The 18,370-nt window shown below is 44.1% G+C and overlaps 1 protein-coding gene and 1 long non-coding RNA gene across 2 annotated transcripts in view; one reads left to right on the top strand and one right to left on the bottom strand.

Moving 5' to 3' along the window:
- Positions 1-18,370, bottom strand: part of LOC138491431 (neuropeptide FF receptor 1-like) — an 837,968-nt gene that overhangs the window by 607,618 nt on the left and 211,980 nt on the right. The gene's annotated exons all lie outside the window — the stretch shown is intronic.
- The window catches only part of LOC138493173 (uncharacterized), a 51,908-nt gene that overhangs the window by 6,763 nt on the left and 26,775 nt on the right, over positions 1-18,370 (top strand). The window lies entirely within an intron of this gene.

Genomic DNA, 18,370 nt, shown 5'->3' with positions numbered 1-18,370 from the left:
TACTAATAATGACAGTTTTGAGGTGTACACTAGCTTTACAAACAATAGTAAATGGTGTAAACCAAATGTTTACAAATATTAACAAAAAATGAGGTGTACACTAGATTTGCAAAGGTTTACAATAAGTTTTCTGTGTAAATGAAATGTTTAATTGTGCATGAAATATTAAGTGTACATTAGGTTTACAAAGTATTCATGATTTGTGAACCATGGCAAATTTAGGGTTTACAAATCTCAGGAACATTAAGTCTAAATGGACTTGCATAACTACACGGTTTACTTATGTGTAAACACAATGTAAACCAAAGGTTTACAAAAAGGCTTCAAACACTCGTAAACCTTTGTAAACCGATAGTTTGCATAGATTTGCATGCAGTTTACCAAATGTGTAAACCATGATTTTCATGCATTGTAGGGACAACATCTTCACTGGTCTTCCTAATATGATCGTCGCCCCACTTGAAAGATGTTTTCACGCACCATCTCATTTGGTTGTGGAGACCCCTAAATTTGATTTCTTATACCCTGTTTTTTAGAGCTTAATTTTCTTTGTTACACGTTATAGGTACAGTTTATACTCCACTGCATTGCTTTCAAAGCACTTGCCCTATGTAAAGCATGTCATTCAGCTGAAAAGCCTCAGATGGCCGAAGGTATAAGGAGACGAAGAAGCACAAATCTAACAGACCTTGAAGTTCCATTATTGAAAACAAAATGGCAATCAAACATTTTCACCAGCAGCTCCCACACTGTGGAACTCCTGGCCTCCTAAGGTTTGATGTATTCCAGGCTGATTGCGCTTTAAATAGCTTTAAAAGCATATTTTTTTAAATTAGCTTTTTTTCATCTAGTATGTAGCTCTGTTATTTTCTCAACTATCAAAGGGTAGCCTTTTAAAAATCTAGCATACTGTTATCTGTATTCTATACCCACGTTTATTTGATACTTTTATTTTTATTCCAATCTATGTTTGTTCTTTTTTGTGTCACTCTGCAACACAATTATTGTAGCTACACAGTGCTACGTTGGCTGTGTGTCTGATGAATACAATACATAATCACATATCGTCCATCGTTACAGATGACCATGGCAAGCCTTGTAGCATGGCGAGTCAGAATGTGTTGTCAAAAATATTCTCTAATGAGTCTCTGTCCTAAATGAGGAAATGAGGAACTGTGAATAAAGTTAGTTCTACAGTGCGTTTCGTGGCCTCCTTATACACTTGGCAATAAGATGCTATTAAGCTAAATAAGATGTTTAACCAATGGTAAGTGTCTTACATTCAATGCCTCCACGTTTAATCTGTGCCTAAAAGCTATAACAAAGACAACAAAACACTAACAAACGGGGTTGAAGCAATGACATGTGTGGAAGCGTTGCTGAATCAGGTAGGGTGCAATTGGTTACATACAGTCATGTACTCTTCATTGACTGAATACGTTCATTCAGGGACAGCTTTTTTATGTAGCAGCGTCTCTGTGAGAGACAGAGGGCCTTCTGGGTCATACTATTCTCCGCTGTGCACATCTGTGCTGAGTGAGAAACAATGCAATCTTGTGAAGTCCTTAGAACTGATGGAGACAAGTACGTTGCCGGGCAGGATGTCCTGTCGTGGCATCAATATTCAATATGGCAGAGGCCTCTTGGAGCATAGAGTTCTGTGCCTCATTGTCTACTTAGATAGAGTGCCTTTGTGTACTCTTAGACAATGATCTAGATGGAGTGCATTCTGGCACATGTAATCCTGTGTGAGGGCGCCCAAGGCAGTGTGCTTTCTGTTATATTGAATTCTGTGAGTGCCTCTGCCTCCAAGGCATGTATTAGCATGGGTGGTCCTGTGATGGTGTAACTTTTTAAACAGGCTGTTTTGGGGGTATCTAGATCGATTGGGACAGAGGACATTCTGGGATATGTAGCACTTTGGGGAGTATCTTGGCTGTTTGAATACTTTCACAGACATTAGTCCCGTGTGTTGTAATGTGCATGGTTGACATGTTGGGGCATATAGTCTGAGTGAGTCAGAGAGTTTGGATGGGAAGTATTCCAGCTAAATCCTGTGTGCGCAAAGTGATACAAATGACACGATTGGGCATGAGACCGTGTGCAGGAAGTTCTATTCAATGAGGTGCAGCACATATAAGAACACGTATTTGAATGTGGGGATTCTACACTGTGAGATTGTGTGTTGATTTGGGGGATTTGCAGTGGATGATACACGCAAGTTATGGTATGCTTAATGACATGGAGGTAGCTGTTGGTGAACCTCAGTGAATACAGGAATATTTAAGTATTTATTTATTTATTTAAGGATTGTATACGGCCAGAAGTTATTTCAAAGCATCATTCCCCAGTAGTCATCTATCTTGCAGGATCCTGTCTGCCCCAGCTTTTGCATTTACAGCAGGGCTCTGTTCGCTCCCTTCCATCCCTCCCTCCCTCAGTCTGCGGACGAGCAGACAATTGGCTTTTGACAGCCTACCACTGCCTGGAGTATACACTAGATAGGAATGAGGAAAGCAGCAGCAAACATATATTTTGAGAGTAAAAGGGTGTTTGCGCTGGGACACTTTCTCAACCTAAAGTGCCTTCAAGAAAATACCTTCCTTGATTGAACAGCTAGCACACTCACTGCACATCTTTCACTTGTGTTCAGCATTCACTTTGGCGCTTTGAATCGCCACTCAGGGCTGATTTAACCTTTCATCACTCCATAGTCGATACATCAAGTACCCGTGAAGTGGGTAGACAAAAACTGACGTTTTTCCAGCACTTAGAGAAATGGAAGGAGTAAGCAAATATGCAACTCAATGCCATCCCCTCTCTTATAACAGAATGCTGTGCACGGGCGCTCACACACACACAGACACGCAGACACCTGGATACGCAGGGCCTGATTCATGGATTATTTGCACCAAAAAAAACGGGATTTGTGCACCATTCTGCCCGCAAATCCCCATTAGTTAAACAGGGATTTGCGGGGAGAATGGCGCACAACTCCCGTTTTTTTTTTGCGCAAATAATCCATGAATCAGAGGCACTGTCTCTTGTAGTTGACATCTTAATGCTGCAAACGAAAGAAGAGCCTATTTTTCAATGAAGCAACTGTGTTGACATGTGTATTTCAGTTTTAGTGTGGTTGTGCAGAGTTGAGGACTCCTTTCAACACAACAGGACATTTATGTATAATAATTGTGTGTGGCTGATTATGAGGAAAGTGACATTGTCAAATTCTGCCAAAGACAGTTTAGCAGATCCTCATTGTTCGGCAAGATTTTTTTTAAAGTCAAACTGGTGTGGGACTTCACAAGACTTATCTCTTCGGGAGTTCTGTTCAAACTGGGAGGCTGTCTGTCCTGACAGGGCTGTGGGAAAACAAAGGGGGGCTCCGACCACATATCAATTGGTTGATACTACTATCCAATTTGAGTGTCTACTGCGCTGTTTCAGTTATTATTATGTATTCAAGCTTAAAAAATAAGCTAAGTATCCCATAGTAGAATAGTTTACTCTGGATTTTGGTCCATGCACATATCTTGAGTCAACAATTTTATGCTAAAAAAACTGATTTATTTAGCAGGTTCTGCCCTCTGACTAAGGCATGCATCTATCGTATTCATGTGTTATCAAATGAATAGAGTGTAGATAGCATAATACTTTTTACAGTACTAGATCACATAAACAACGTCTGAATCAATGGTGTGTTAGTGCTGTTTGTGTGGTAAATATTGCATCATATTTGAACCATTTTGTGAAAAGCAAAGAACAAAGTGACAGTGTTTACACATAGAGATACACTAGTGCACACAATGCACACAGTAATTATATACATATTTCTTCGTACTTGTTCAAAGCAGGAGTATGCGTGTGAACTGTATCTAAAGGAAGGTCAACGCTAGTCTAATAGTTGTAAGCTAGCTTCAAATCTGAGACTTGCTAAAGTAGCCAGCTGTGGGGTGGGTTAAATATTCCCACAGAGGACGAAACCGATGGTCTATGCCAGGGGGAGGAGCCCCCTTGGATGTTCTGGTTTATTGAAGAGCAAGGTTTATGCATGAACCACAGGCGTTTCGGCTCCTTGGTGAAAAGCCTTCATCTGGGCCTCTGGGTTTGTCTCTCTGGAGGAAAACAAAAAAGGGAAAGGGCGGGTTTTGAGACTTGACCTGTGTCTCTAAAACTCAATGTGCACCATACAAACAAACTTTCTACTGCATGGCTTGAGGGCTAATGCAGGATAAGTGATATTTTTAAAGATGTATGTCAATCCATGCTAACTCTGGGTTGTACAACTGGAACTTGACAAAGACTGACCTGTTGAAAGTCCTAGGGGAAGGGCAGAGGCTAGCAATGCCATTTGTCGTGATGGTAAAACTCAGGGCATGATGGTGCCGTTTCAAGGAAAAGCAGTGTGGCCGTCCTCTTGCATGGAAAACCCCAATCTGGGTGGAGGAGCTGGGAAAAAGGTGATGTGCGGGTTACAATCATGTTGCTGATTGCCTATAAGCAACATTTGAATATGGCTGAAAAAACAGCATACCTTCTGGGCTTGTAGAGTGGATGGATCCCTGTGCTTAGTGTGTTGATAGAGTGGTGAGAGGGCTCCTGCCGGCTGAGGTCGCTGTGTTCTCTGACGTGTTCCTGGGTCCAAGTAGTAGTTTCTACATGTAGAGGAAAACATTGGCAGATAACCGTGTTAGCGTTCCAGACGTGGATTGCTAGTAGATCTAATTCTGTGTGTAACGAACGGTAAGGCGCTCGTAAGTCGTAGCCGCTTACCTGAGGAAAAAGACAGGAAACGCAGTGATGGCCGAGGTTGGAACCAGGACGGTGGTGCTGCAACTCTGTCACTGTTGGTCCGTGTTTGGGAGTGAGCTGTTCATTTGAACGAAGGGCGGATGCACAAGGGATCAGTATTTCAGCTCTCACGCATGCGTTTTAGGATCGTTCGCGTGTGGTTGTTCTAACAACTTGATGTTGCTACTGTGGCGTGATTTTTAAAGTGTATACACAGAGGGGCAAAGCGCCAATGGTCATCAACGGTGCCAAGAGTCCAGAATGTTTGGGACAGGCGCAAAGCTTAAAACGCCTGATCAGTTGAGCGACTGGACTGGGATAAAAATAAGAATAAGTCAATGTTCAGAGAATGCGCCCAATGTGAGTTGGCTGCATGATCACGGTAATCATGTAGGCCTCTAACGTATGAAAATCGCATTCCTATGTTGGAAAGCTGCGGGAAGTAAACTCCCTGTACAGATAGCTCAGAAGTTTGAAAAAAATGTCTTTATGTGGAAGAGGGTGCTAGGTGGGGGAGGGTTTCATGCGGGCTGCCGAAGAAAGTGGCACTAAACGGCACACAACAAATAGAGTGCATGTGTATCAGAGTCCCTGCCATAGGGTCCCAGGTGGAGCCTGGGGGCCAGCATAGTACAATTGGATTGTTGGTGGTCAGGGACATGGTGGAGACTACTGGTGCTGCCGCCTTCTAGGAAATGGTGTAATATCAAAGTACAATGTGCGTAGCGCACAAAAGGGAATTTATGGTGTGTCAGTAGATGTAGCTACTCATGGAAGAAATGTGGTCCTATGAATATGCAAAGAAAGCTACTGGACCAGGTGGTACTAGACATTTAGCATTGTATGCATGGGTGGTGCCCCCTAGTGTTGGTAATGAGGGCAACACCTGTGTCACTTATATGCCTACGGTCGATAAGAGGATACCGTAGGTACAACTAATGTTTTAAGCGGTATGCTGTGCAGTTAATCCCAGGGCACATCTGCCTCATTCAGTCCACTTGTGATGGGTTGGAGCTTAAAAATCCACCATGCTTCTTTGTAATGTAATGCGTTTTTTGTATTAGTATTGCTGTCCACTTTATCAATGACCCACCAGGTAAAGTCATCTGATCCATATTCCAAGCAATGGGGCACCATTGGTGCATTGTGTACTTTGCACAGAATGCTGGATCGGTGTTCGCTGATCCTTTTGTTGACACATTTTTGTGTTTGGCCGATGTATCTGAGTCCACAGGAGCATTGTACTAGGTAGATTGCATGTCTTGCAATTAGAAAATTGCTTGAGGATCCAGTCTTTGTTTCCAATTTTAAAGGATTTGGTTTTCTTCTTGAATTTGCACGCGACGCATGTAGCACAGGGATGCTGACCAGTGAGGTCCCTCAGGTTCCATAGGGCTGATTGTGATGTTTTATTCAGGTGTGCATAGGTTAGCTGTTCCTTCAGGTTTTAGCTCGTTTGAGTGCCATTCTCGGGCTAGGTTCCTCCGACTCAATTGTATAAGTGGCCAGAATTTTTTGATGGTATGTTGTATCCTGGTAGTATCAGGTCCAAATGTTTTGACGCATGTTAAATGGTAATTTTCGTTGTTCCTGTTTTTGGGAACTAATAGTGTCTCCCGTGGAGTGTAGAGTGCCCTTTTATTGGTGTTTCTGATGAGTTTCTTCAGGTACCCCCTTGCTCACGGTTTCTCCTCGAGTGTGCAGTTCCTGTGTAACCTGAGGAATTGGCCATAGGGGAGATTGTTCCTTAGATTCCTATGGTGGTTACTCTTGTAATGTAGAAGAGTGTTCCAGTCTGTGTTTCTCCTGAACAGGGTGCAGGATAGTTTATCATCCTGAGTCAATATTTTCAGATCTAGGAAGTTGATGTTTTCCAAGCTGTAGCTCATGGTGAATTGGATTTCTGTCATTTGGTGATTTATCCTTTCATGGAAATCCTGGAGAAGTGCAGAATAGCCATGCCATATAAAGGTGATGTTGTCTATGTAGCGATACCAGTTTGTGATATGATTCCGGAATGGGTTTTTGGTGGAGAGTACGTACTTTTCTTCAAATTTTGCCATGAAGAGCACAGCCAAGCTGGGACGAAGGCAGCCCCCATGGCAGTCCCGCATATTTGCATGTAGAAATGTTCATCAAAGGGAAAATAATGTTTAGTTAGTGCCAATTCAAGAAGTTCAATTATGAAGTTCACTGGGATGCGCTTTTGTGTCAGATGGTTAGTTAAGTGATTCCGAATGCATTCCAAAGCTGCATCTTGGGATATGTTGGAATAGAGGGCAGTTATATCAAATGGTTAATTCTCAAAAAGGGTTATTGTAGACATAGGGCCTCATTACGACCCTGGCGGTAAGGGGTTAACGCCAGCGTTAGCTGCGCCGACCCCTTACCGCCAACTACGAGGTCCCTTAGCGCCATGGCGCTTTTAACACCTGCTTTTAGCAGGTGTTAAAATCCATGGCGCTAAGGTACCATGGAGTTAATTACGCCACCGTAATTTACGGTGGCGTAATTAACGCCTTCCCCACTCCCATTATGCCCTATGGGGCAAAAATGGGAATGGGGAAGGGTAAATGGGGATTGGGGACTTACCGCCCCGCCGACCTCGGAATGGGGCGGTAAGTCCGCCAACCACCATGGCGTAAACGTAGTTTACGCCATGGTGGTAAAGTCACGGCCCAGGCGGTAACTTACCGCCTGGGTCGTAATGAGGCCCATAGTGTCTTTCAGATAGGTACTTGTTTCTTGGCTCAATGGTTTGAAAAAAAAGTCTATACATTTGCAGACCGGTTCCATTATAGAGCCGCCCGCACCCGGATATGATTGGTCTACCTGGGGGGGAGGGGCGTGGTGGCATTTTTGTGTATTTTGGGGAGGGCATAAAAAGCTGGAACTCTGCCCTTCTATGTATTAAGGAATACCTTTTCCTTCTCAGTAATCGAACCCTGTTCAAGAGCATATCTTCTTGTTTCATGGATATTGTTCCTAATTTCAATGGTTGGATCCTTCTTGAGTTTGCTGTAGTTGGTTGTGTATCGTTGAGTAGAGTTCCTACCATCTGTTTGTATTATTAGGTGCTCTGAATCACAATCCCCCCTCCTTTGTCTGCACTCTTAATGACACTGTTGATATTATTCTACAAGTTTTTGAGGGCTTTGCGTTCATCATTTGACAGGTTGTAAGGTAAGGTTTTGGTGACATTCTGTAGTTTTCTGACCTCCTGGTGTATACATTTCTCAAAAGTAACCACTGAGGATGGTATGTCGTTGTCGCTTGGGCTGTACGAGGACTTAGAGTGCAGGCCTGTATCTTCTGTTGGCTGGTCGTATTCTGAATCATGAAAGTGTATTTTAAGGCATATTGATCTGAAGAATCCTTGTAGTTCTTTGTCCAATTTAAACCAATCCATGGGGTTGGTGGGAACATAGGAAAGTCCCTTGGACAGGATGGTTAGTTCAGTTTCTATAAGCATGGTATCTGATAGATTGAACAGCAGTATTTCTTGTTGCTGTCTGGCTGGATCTACCGGTGGGTGCGTCATCTCCCTCTGGTTGGTCTCCACATGGGGTAATGGAACATTGGCATAGGTGGGGGCCCCAGGGTTGCGAACCGCCTAAGTTTCACTGTTGCATGCCTGCTTGATTGGATGGGTTGCTGCGTAAAAGTCAGATCATGGAAGCTGAAGAGGTAGGTGACCACTGGAACCAAAACCAACGAGGATGATGAAGAAAACACAGCTGAAACGATTTCCAGCTACCAGAGACCTTGCTATGTGACCAGAGCCTGCTTTTATCCTTCCTTCCACTTGACCTTGGGACTCTGAAAATGATGAACCGACCCAGAGCCTAGTACATTCAAGAAGACCTGTATTTTGAGCCATATCACATTGTGCAGCAACCTTGTGGGCTGCAGTACTCTGAAACCCTGGGACCTCGAGCCAATGTGTGGTACACAGTCTTCCGAATTCACAATGTTGCTGAAACATTGTGGACATCCTGCTGGACTTCGAGAGACATGAATTGAGTCTGAAAAATACCCTCACCAAAGTACTGGACCTTGCAAACAACAGGAATTTAACTGGTGATATTCTGTCTTCTTCTGTGTTCCTGAAAAGGTGCAAAATCCACAGAGCCACGTCCAGCCACAAGGAAACCCTTGCATTAAGCCTTCTGTGTTGACCTCTGCTAAAAAGGCCAACCCAGAGTCCTGTCTTCTATCCGCATGACAAGGAATGCAGTGCCTTGGTTTTTTGCTGCAGATCCTCAAGTCCTCCTGTTGCAAAATCTTCTTCTGTGCTGAGGTACTGTACTGTCCTGGGTATTTACTTACCTTAAATCTCTTGTGATTCCTGTGTAGTTTTGGGGTGTTTTCTGTGATTGGGAGGTCTCTCGTCCAGTTCATCCAGACCCACTGCTGGAATCCTCCTAGGGTGTCTTTTCTGATGTCTCTGGACCCTCAACTAACTTTAAAATAAAATATTTACTTGTTTGAACAGTCTTCTTCTGGAACTCTGAAGCTTTCCGGCAACTGAGCCCTAGCTCACCCTGTATACTGCTGGCTCCTAGACCACTAAGGTCCCTCTTCTGCCTCTGAGAGAACTAATGCACTAGAATTGGGAAGGGCGGGATACTTTAAGGAGTCTGCCTTGAAAAGAAAGCCAAGTGTTGAAAACTTACTGTAGCTCTGAGAGTGTATAGATACACAAAGTTATTACTTACCTTAGATATGTTTTGCTATCCTGAAAAGTATATATATATATATATAGGATTTACTTACCTTGGATAAGCTGCATGCCTTTTTAAATAATTATTCTCAAACTATTACTTTTCTTAGAAACTGTCTCAGCATTCTAACAGAAAGTAGATAGAAGGTTAACTTACTCACCTGTGAATTGGGTCGCACTCTTCCCAAAAGAAATGATGTTTGTTTAACTTTATTATTCATGTTATGATATAAATATATGAGTACCCCCAATTGGAGCTTGCTTCCCCTGACTTGCTGTTACCCTATCCAGAATAAGTCTGCCTTAGATTATACTGATCCTTAAGTTGCTAAACACACCTTTAAAAAGTGTATAGGTGTTACCTACCTTTTGTTAGCTGTGTGTCATCTGTGTGGGAGTGAGGGGGTCGTTTGGGCCCCTCACCATATATTCAGTACAGTTTGGACCACTTGTTCTTCCAATGGTGGGGGACGCCTCCATTGACCTTATGTTAACATCAGCCTTATGCTGACATTGGCATAGATGGGGCTCTTGTGAGGGAAACTTGGCATCCAATTTGTACACAATCAACCCCTTCTTTTGGACTAGGCCTCACTGCGATAATACAAAAAGGTTTCTCTCCCCTGTGAAGTGCCACGCGTACCGCGCACATGGCCACCAGCCTTTCTCACTGTGTCTGAAAGCTTTGCAGCTCCATTCCCATGCTCGAGCCGGAGAACAAAAACAATTGTAACATCTCGCTCTTCCTCTGAGATCACTGTCCCGTGTATGAACAGGCCTGAGCCAGGCCTTGTAGCTCATCCATCTCCACAAACCTGCCCGTGCCCCTTAGCCTCGCTGTTGGAAAATTACTGTCAGTATAACCTGATGTCTCTGTAAGGTATTCTCTTGATGTACCAGATACGTGACTCTGCCACGAAGCCCACCCCAGTGTGCCCTTAGCTAAAATCAGACCTCTGTCACAGTATATTGCATCCTGCAACTAACGAATGTCAACATGCCCCAAGTCTCTTTGATGAGTTCAGACCCACCCCGTGATCGATGTTATCATACTGGTCAAGACCCTTAACCTGGTACCACATATAAGTCCCAATAAGTAATGGTGTGATTACATGTATGTAATTTATAGGTTTATGATGATTTGCTCAAAGGAACTGAAATGACTATTGTTTAGTGCATGTTTATGGTAGTGTATTATGTTAGCTTAGTTAGCGGCCACCCTGCCTCACAGCGACCTGACCCTCACCCCACCTGGACACAGACAGATGGACCTTGTGACGCTCACCCTCCCGCCAACCCAGCAGCCAACCACGGAGGAGCAGCACCTATATGCGCCTATATAACGCAAGCTTGTGTCCAATCATAATGAACTTTGCAACATTAATGTCTGACATCATCTATGACACTTATGCCCTTATAATCATGTAAGTGTATTGTTTGCCAGAGTGCTCTGGGACAGCAGGGTTCTCTGGATGCCACTTCTTTATAAAGAAAGACTAAATCTTGCAACCTGTTCTCTTAGTCTCATTCCCCATTGGAGTGTGTCTTATTTACTGGTATTGTACGTGCTAAAATGGGGATGGGCCCTTACATTTGGAGACCCCCCGCGATGTGATTGGTACTGGTGCCTAGAGGCCCTGTGCCGTGCGTCGAGATCCGGAACGCCCCCCAGCAAAACCATTGCCTCCGTGGTTGACCATTCTGTGCACACAACGAGAGGGTCCAAGGGCTCCCATTTTCCGAATACCCAACTAAAAACTATTCGCAGAGGCGGGCCACGGCTTGGTTGGGGTGCGGACCAGATTGGATAGACCGTGTACGGTAGCATTCGGACCACCCAACTGAACACGTGAGTACCGGTTGCGAGACCTCAAGGGAAGTAAAGAGGGTTTGGGATAAGGGGAACATATAACAGAGTGGGTACAATAAAAGAGGGCAAAGGTAGGGTCTGTGTGAATGTCACTGAGGCTTTTTCTTATCTGTCCTTTGTATGGCCATTAGGTTTTGTTGAGAAAATGAAAAAGAGGTAAAGAGGTACAAGGGATCCTAGCCCGAAGTGGGTAGAAGACGGCGCCGCATAGCATTGTCTTATCCAGTGCAGGTATATACGTGAAGTAAGAGAGAAAACAGTAGGAGTCTCATATATTTAGTAGACTCAAAGTAGTAATTTAGAATATTCTTTTTCTGTGTGAGCAGACCTCTTGGTGAGGTAGATTGAGGGGGCTCAGAAGTGGGGAGTGCATGAGAAAGCAAGGTTGAGGGGCATAAACTAAAATAATTAAAAGGGAAATAACTAAGAAGGGGAGCAAAGCGAAGGTAGTTCATGTAATATTTTTATGTGTTTTTATGTTTATGTGCGACAGTGTTACACGTTGTTCTGTTAGTAAGTGCCCATGTATCTGTGAATCGAAAAGAATTAAGGTTGATCAGGAAAATTGGCAAAGAAATGTGTGAGTAATATGACAAACATGTTGAATATTGGCAAATAACAAATACTTTTTGAAATAATTTGTGGTTCCATCAAAGTGGTGTAAGTAAAAAGGTTGTTGAAATATTGTTGGGGCCAAAATTCAAACGAGGTTGAATAGAAGTGTCATAAGATAGAGATTGGGCCTCATTACACGGTAGGCGGTGAGCCATGGCGCTATTAGCGCCATGGCTCCTGCCGGTAAAATACCGGCACCGCCTTAGTGGAAAGGGGATTTACTGCCCCATTGCAAGGTTGGAGGGGCGGTAAATCCCCCTTCCACCATTGCCCTTCCCCATTCCCATTTCTGCCTCATAGGGCTTTATGGGAATGGGGAAGGCGCTAAGTACGGCACCGCAAAAAAAAGCAGGCGTTAAATCCCCCAACCCGCAAAGGGACCTCGTAGTAAGGCGGTAAGGATTTACCGGTACCAGTATTTTACCAGTACCGGTAAATCCTTACCGCCATCCGTGTAATGAGGCCCATTTTGACCAATTGACTGTATTTATACTCAGAAGGCGAAGTGACAACAAATAAAAGTACAGAGACGCCATTATGAGGGGACCAACACCATTAGCACACACTTGTCAGCATCTCCCTTTGTATAGTAATAAAATACAGAAGTATCATGATCAGTGGGTGGTGGAAATAAAAGGAGACGGCGTAGCACCTATATGTCCGGAGGGAGGGTCTTTTGACAAGAGGGTATTGGATCTGGTATCCACACACTTGCTTGCGAAATACAGGGGAAAGCATTTGCAGAACACAAGGGAAGTGCTAGATTTGTGGTGAATGTTTGAAGAAGTAGCACCTACGGGCGAGGTAAGTAAGGACACGATAATTGAGAAAAAGAAGGTGCCGGAGGGAGGAGATGGGGCTACATGGGGAGAATGTACGACAACCACAACAGAGAATGACCCTACTAGAATATACCCATTGATGACAAGGCCTGTAGTAGGATACAGTGGGCCCCTGTATGTGCCAGCATGCACCACACCGACAACCCTGGCAACGGCATCAGCCACTGCACCGCCCCCGTATGAAAGAGGAGGCTGTATGGCCCAACCAGTGCCCCTCCAGTGAATTTTGCGCGGCTAACAGGAGATTTGGACAGGCAGCTTGAGCATACACAATTGGAGATAACGCGGTTACGAGCCTTGTGCGATAGGGGTCAGATGTTGCCAGAGGGAGGGGAAGTACCACCATTGACGGTGGGCGACCTCACACCTCCGCCAAGTGGCGCAGGGGGATCCACACCATCCAGCAACCAATGCCGGCGCCGATACCAAAAGGCCAGGAACAAGAGTGGCAATCAGGTGAGTATCTGTTCCATTTGAACAGCAACCCATGAGAATAATACGCCCCGCAACCCCGGACAGCCAGAGACGGGACACGCAGGAAGGAAGCAAGGGAACAAGAGGAAGAGGTAGAGGAGGTAGCAAGTGATTTAAATGAATATGAAGAGGGAGTGGCAGCGACGGGATCTCCGCTGCCTTTTCCATTTGATCAAGAAAATGAAAGGGCTGCACCAAGATGGCAGTGGAGGTTAAGGCAGGGAGTAGGAAACATACTGGTGAGTAAAGCAAGGAAGGGAACGGTAAGTAAGAAAGGGGGAAAAACAAACCTGCAAATGCCCCTAATACACAAAGGAACAGGGAGGCCCCACTACATACGGTGGGCACAGATGGATAAGAATAACTTGTTGAAACTTCTCCCTCCTCTTGCGGGTGGGGCCGGGAAATGGATACATACATTCAAAAAGAACACAGAAGTTTGCTTGTCTCCACTGTTGGTGATCAAGCAGACGCAGTGTGGGTGAAGGCTGGGTTCCCAGGAGTGATAATGAGCTGTGACCGCCATGACGGATACCCATTTAACAACGTTAGGGCACAAGTATGGGATGCATTGCGGAGAACTTTTCCAGACATTCCAGATTTACACCTAGTGATTCAGTGCACTATGGGAGAGGAGGAGGAGCCTATGCAATTCATCCTCCGGGTGCAAGACCTGTGGAGAAGTGGAACGGGTACGGCGTGGGACCAATCTATCGCCTTGTTCTACTTTATAATCAAAAAAGGGCTCCGGAAGGAGGTACAGAAGGCCTTGGATAAAATAGCTGGGATAGAAGCCAAGGCTGGCCCGAGATTCAGAGCATAATTGTGCACCATTGTCGGCGGATAAAAGAAAGAGAAAAAGAGATAGCACAGCGAAGGTTGGCAGACGAGGCGAAGCTAGTACAAAATAAATTAGTGAAGGTCGCAGCGTTGAATGCCTCAACATCAACTGACAGGAACAGCGAAGGAGAAGAGGGAGTGGGAACCGCACCAGCCAGAATGGCCGCAACATGGGCTGCAAGCGGACACGAGCAGTAGGATGGAGAGGAACAGTATGGAGGACCCAAGTGGCAAGGTAGGGCAGCGAGAGGATGAGGTGGGTACAGAGGACAAAGAGGGGGATTCAGAGGAATGGGAAATAGAGGATTTGGGGGGCCTGGGATGAGGGGAGGACCACAAGGGTCATGTTGGAACTGCAGGAGGTGGGGGAATTATTCAAGGGAATGCAGAATGTGACCTATGGGTTATTAACAAGGACAGCCCCCTAAGGGAAATGAACAACAGTATGGTCACCCACACCCAGGTAGTCCCTATGGTTTACCTATGGGAGGGGGTGGGCAAAACAAGCAATATTATAATGAGCCCCAAATGCAACAAAGGCAACAGCACCAGCAACAACCACAGCAGAGGGGTATGCAACAATCAATTGCAAGACAAAATACTGTAGGAATTGCAAACAATAACATTTTTGCAACATCCACTGATGGCTCACCGGCACCCTTTTGTGGTGCAGCGGTGGTGGGAGATAACCTCTTCTCGGATCCGGGAACGGAGACATATGCAGATTAGGACAGCCCACAGAAATCACTTGCGTGTCCAGTCCTATCCACTAACCTACATGCAGAAGAGGAGCCACTACTGGGATCAGAGATAGGCAACAAACAGTTCATCTTTATGGTAGACTCAAGAGCAGAAAAGCCATGCCTCATGGAAGGCCAGTTCCAGCTCTCTGGAAAAAATTTGGATATGCAAGGCATCTCTGGGGCTATCTTAAAAGTTCCTTACACAAAAGATCTTGATATAACAGTGGGGGGAAAAACAGTGCGCACACCTCTACTTTACCACAAAGACGCGCCAATAAATTTGCTGGGAAGAGACCTTCTGAGTAAGTTAAACATGACAATCTCCTTCACTGAACGGGGTATAGTTTGTTCCACCCCAGGAGTGTGCCCTGTACGGGCGATGCTGATGAACAGCACAATGACAAATGAAGTTGCGGTAAGAGGGGTGCCCATTGGCATGGATATGTTCATTTATGGTATCAAGGTGTTAGCACGGGTGGTGCCAGAGATAACAAGAAAGGAGTGGAACGTACCCTCAGATTTTGTTTTCTGCCCAATTGTGAATACAGATATTGTACCAGGGTCAATTTTGTCTATTGACCTAGAGGGGGTACAGGTCTCGATCAAACGTATCGCAGTAACAGGACTGGACACACATGGGTGCGAGTGGAGAACAGTACTGTGCGTAGATGCAAATATAATGTTGCGCAACCTAACTGATGAAGAATTGTTCACTGACAGTGAGAGTGACAGGGAAATAATAATGGAAATAAGTATACCTTGTGATATCATGATCCAGCACAGGGAAATACCCAATCCTCTTTGGCTAGTGTTAACGTTCCACCCACCATATTTGAGAAAGACATGGAGAAAGTGCTGCCAGAAATATGGACCATAGGCCCCCATGATGTAGGGTTATTACACGAAGTTACACCGATCAAAATAAAATTAGAATCAGGAGCCATACTGCCCAGAGTAAAACAGTACCCACTCTCAAAGGAGGCAGAGGAAGGAATACAAGAAACAATAAACACACTGTTATAGCAGGGGATAATAGTACCATCTAGTTCACCATGTAATACAGCATTTTTTCCAATCAAAAAAGCGAAGGGCGGGGCTTGGAGGTTGATCCAGGAACTACACCCACTTAATGACATCATACAGAAAGAATTCACATGAGTTCCTAATCCGGCATCAATATTGTGTAGCATACCTAAATATGCCACATGTTTCACAGTAGTGGATTTGAAGAATGCTTTCTTCTCAATTCCCAAGACCCCAGTACCTCACAGCGTTCACACTAGGAGGGAGCAGATATAAACATTGCAGACTACCACAGGGATATTGTGAAAGCCCCAGCATTTTTAATAGGATCTTGCATGAAGATCTTGCAAACATTGACGTAGAAAGCACGATAATACAATATGTAGACGATTTACTTGTCTGCAGCAAGAGTGAAGAACACTAGGGCCGATTCCATAACATTGTTCAATTTATTGGCCATGAAAGGGTACAAGGTAGACAAAGGCAAACTGCAATATTGCCTAGCAGAGGTGCTCTACTTAGGACAGCTAATTTCAAAAGATGGCAAGAGGATATTGCCCGACAGGGTGGCAGCCACACGCCATATGATAATACAAACAACAGTAAAGGACATGCAAAAGTTTCTGAATTTGTAATTACTGCAGCACATGGATACTTGATCACGCAGCATACACATGCCCACTGCTACAAGCACTGAAGGAAGCACAAAAGAATAATGTCCCAATTAAATGGACAAATGAGATGATGACACAGTATTTCAAACTGCAAGATCTCATTGCACAAACACCAGTTCTGGCGACAGGGAATTCTATTTATTTTCACACTGCAATGGTACTCTATTGACTGCAGTGTTGACACAGAAAATGTGACTAGGTCACAAGCCATTAGCCTATTACAGTGTTACATTAGATTCAGTTATGCAAGAGCACTTTGAATGTGAACAAGCTCTCGCTGCAGCGGCCTTCGCAATAGAAAAAAGCGCCACCATTGTGATGGGATGTTCATTGACCCTATACGCAGAACACTCACTGTTTGCTATCCTGAAAAGATCCAAATCAACATTAACGATACAAAGGGCAACAGCCTGCAAGATAATAATATCCAGTCCAAATGTCCATGTAGTCAGGTCTAAGACAGTAAACCCAGCCACATTCATACTGAACCATGTACAGTTGGAGACATGCAGGAACACGATTGTGCTACATATGACGGAGAAGAGGATGATATTTCCAAAGTGACTGAAAATGCACTACAGGAAGGAGAGATACACATTTGTTTGTTTGTTTGTTTGTTTATTTATTTGTAGAGCGTGCCGGACTCAGAGGTATCAGGGCGCAGAAGAAAGATGACTTACAGCTTTGTTGTACAGGTTATGGCAGGTTACCTTCATGTTACATAGTGAAGGTATTTTTCATAAAAGAAGGATAAGATGATACACTTTCTCTACTTGCACCCTCTCTCTCCCCCATCAAATAGACCCCTCTGAAAAGATTTTCCAGGCACTACAGGTCTTGACAACATAGACTGTGTGCGACATTCCAAATTTCAAAAAAAACATTCTTGTTTTATTCAAAGTATTTAAATTGAAACATAAAAAACGATTTCAATTGAAACATAAAAAACTACCCTCCCCTAACACAGTGTAAATGCTAACACTAAAACCAACAAAGTCTAAAAAGCTAGGCTTCAAAATAAACACGTACCCAAGACACAAACGAAATCACATAACACTATACAAAAAAACCTAAATGTGTCAATAAAAAACATATAATCCCAACATGTTTCTGTTCTTCAATGCCCCTTTCGGGCGAACATTCTTAAGGGGAAACTTTAAAACATCAAAACATCCACTATTCTTCTCAACACCGTGTTGAATGGGTAGTTTCAGGCAAACAGCCTAAAAGGAATAGAAACAGAGGAAACTAATCAGTCCCACAGGGGAGGGGGTATTTACCAAATGTAAGAGTGGAATCAGTTCAAGAAAGAGAACAGTTCCACAACAGGTCTAAAAACAAATTAAACCACTTAAGATTTACCTTAAAAATGGTGAACCTTCAATGCACGTCGATAAATGACTGATAAGCTAGTTTTTCTTCATTGAAAAACCAAAACACTTCAAAAGGGCGTCCTAGTCCGCTGAGATATCGTCACACCTGGAGAGAACACACATCACACTACCAATGAGCCATCCATACTATTGTTGCCACGGCTTAACAAAAAATAACAGTCATGATAAATTCCAAAAAATGTGTGGCAACTGGGACATACCTCCACACAAGTGAAACACCCCACAGCGTGGTGCAACGGGAGGAACTCCCTTGTTGTAACAAACTCCCTATTTTTGGCAACCAACACCAGTCCACAGATGACTGTACAATGACACAGTGCCAATCTGCAATTAAAACAAAAGCGATCACAAGCCACTTCAGATACCACCTCAGTGTCAACT

The sequence above is a fragment of the Ambystoma mexicanum genome, chromosome 10 (genome assembly GCF_040938575.1).
Source record: "Ambystoma mexicanum isolate Mex_15411 chromosome 10, UKY_AmexF1_1, whole genome shotgun sequence".
Classification (NCBI taxonomy): Eukaryota; Metazoa; Chordata; class Amphibia; order Caudata; family Ambystomatidae; genus Ambystoma; species Ambystoma mexicanum.
This window is presented reverse-complemented; position numbering and strand designations above follow the sequence as displayed.